Source organism: Populus euphratica, unplaced genomic scaffold, assembly GCF_000495115.2.
Source record: "Populus euphratica unplaced genomic scaffold, PopEup_1.0 scaffold117.1, whole genome shotgun sequence".
NCBI lineage: Eukaryota > Viridiplantae > Streptophyta > Magnoliopsida > Malpighiales > Salicaceae > Populus > Populus euphratica.
The window spans coordinates 271,246-273,784 of NW_011500008.1; positions in this window are offsets into that span (position 1 = coordinate 271,246).

Sequence of the window (2,539 nt, forward strand, 5' to 3'; positions counted from 1 at the left end):
TGTTAGCAGTTTTCAAGAATGGTCTCCTAAACAATATAGGAGTGCTGGTTAATAAATCACAAGAATCATGTTCCATATCAAGAATATAAAAATCACATGGAATAACCAAACTATCAATCTTGACTAGAACATCTTCTATCACACCAAGTGGGTAAACAAAACTACGATCTGCAAGTTGTATTACAATGCTAGTTTTATTCAAAGGTTCCAGACTAAGAGAATCATAAACATGTTTAGGCATAACACTAATGGATGCACCTAAATCACATAAAGCTCTTTTAAAACTAGCATTACCAATAACACATGGGATAGTAAACGCACCTGGGTCTTTTTGCTTTAAAGGCATATTCTTTTGAACAATAGCAGACACAACTTCACCCATACTTACCATTTCATGACCTTTCAATTTGAAAGCTCTCTTGGTAGTACACAACTCCTTCAAAAATTTGGCATACTTGGGAATTTGCTTGATAGCATCAAGCAAAGGAATGTTGAGTTCTACTTTCTTGAAAACCTCTAAAATTTCTTTTTCTTTGTCCTCTTTCTTTGACCTAGAAGAACTCACAGGAAAGGGTGGAATTGCTTTAAAACTAGAATTCATTGAGTGAGGAGTTACCTTTGGAGTGTTGGTCGTTGTTTCAGTTTGGAAAGGAGAAGGATGTTTCTTCTTTGTACTTAATTCAGTTTCTATCTCTTCTTCTTCCTCCATCTCAATCTCTTTCGACCTTTTCTCTTCAAGTTCTTTCCCATTTCTCAGCATGATCGCACTAACATTCTCTTTTGGATTCAATGCCTGGGAAGGCAATTTTCCATTCATTTATGCCTCCAATTTCCTTACACTTGAAGCTACTTACCCCATTTGCTTCTCCAAGTTGTGAATACTTGACCTTGTTTCCTGTTGAAAAGACATGACATTTTGTTGCAAGGTAACAGTATTAGAAGCCAAAGTTTTCATCATCTCACGAAGATCATCATTGGATGACGACCCAGTAACATTGGAGTTTGTGAATGGAGGGGGTTGTCTTGCTTGATAATTCTGTTGGGGCTGAAATCCATGGGGATGGAATTGTCGGCCTTGATTGCCTTGTTGGGATGGGTTGCCATAGCGTAAGTTGGGATGATCTCTCCATCCGGGATTGTACGTGTTGGAAAAGGGATCATATTTACGCTGGAGCTGTCCGTTGAATGCTCCATCAATTGCATGAGCTTGTTCAATATAATCTTCTTGCATTGTTGGGCACATATCCGAAGCATGTCCTTGTAAGGAGCATATGCTACAAACTTTCACCTGCTGCACATTTCCACAAGCCAAAGAACGCACAAGAGAAGTAAGATCATTAACTTTATTCTCAATGTTAGAAATACTTACCTCATTTACTCGTTTGTTGGAGAAGTCTCCACGAGTGCCAAACTGTTTTGAGTTGGCTGCCATGTTTGAGATCAATTGGCGTGCAGCCTCGGGTGTCTTATCCACCAATGCGCCTCCACTTGCAGCATCAATGATACTACGGTCAGTAGGCATTAATCCTTCATAGAAATATTGAATGAGCAACTGATCGGGTATTTGATGATGAGGACATTGAATGCACAGTTGCTCAAATCTTTCCCAATACTCGGAGAGTGTCTCTCCATGAGATTGCCGAATCCCACATATTTCTTTCCTTATGTTGGCAACTCGAGATGCTGGGAAATACTTCTCAAGGAAAATCTTCTTCATGGCATTCCAAGTTCCAATAGATCCTGGGAGAATAGAGAAAAGCCATGCCTTTGCTGCCCCTTTTAAAGAGAAAGGGAAAGCTTTCAACTTAACTTGTTCTTCATCAACTCCATTCGGTTTCATGCCAACACAAACCATATGGAACTCCTTGAGATGAGTATGAGGATCTTCTCCTGCAAGACCATTAAATGTTGGTAACAAATGTATAAAACCAAATTTGAGCTCAAAGTTTACATTATTGTCGATGTTTATGCATAGTGGCTGATTTTCCACGTTAGGAACAGCAAGCTCCTTGAGTGTTTGTTTTCGTGCAATAGCCATGGTGTTGAGGCGAGCTTCCTATCGTAACCTGCGTAAAGTTTTATCTATTTCAAGATCTAACTGTACTTAACTTTGATTAGTAGAACGTCTTACTAGCATAAATCATCAAGAAAACTCAAAAGAAACCAACCACACAAAAGATCGAAAACAATGTAAATTGTATGAAAATCCCACGCTAAAAAACTAAAATTGCCTAAAAACCTTAGAAAAGAGTGGACTTTGGCCTTAATAGGGTGGGGCTAGTAGTACACTACTAGTCTTGTTCAGAACATCGTTTTTCTTTATGAAAAGAAACACCGAAACCTAATTCCATAAACAATTATGTTTTGAACAGTACTGCTACCGCAAGTGAACAGATCCTTGAAACAAAACTACAATTTATATTCTGAATTTTTATCTTTTCTTAATGTTGGTTAATTAACAGATCCGCCGTATAACTAACCCTAACCAACAAACAATCACAATGTCTGCATTAATGATTTAGTTCAATGGCAGCCCTAA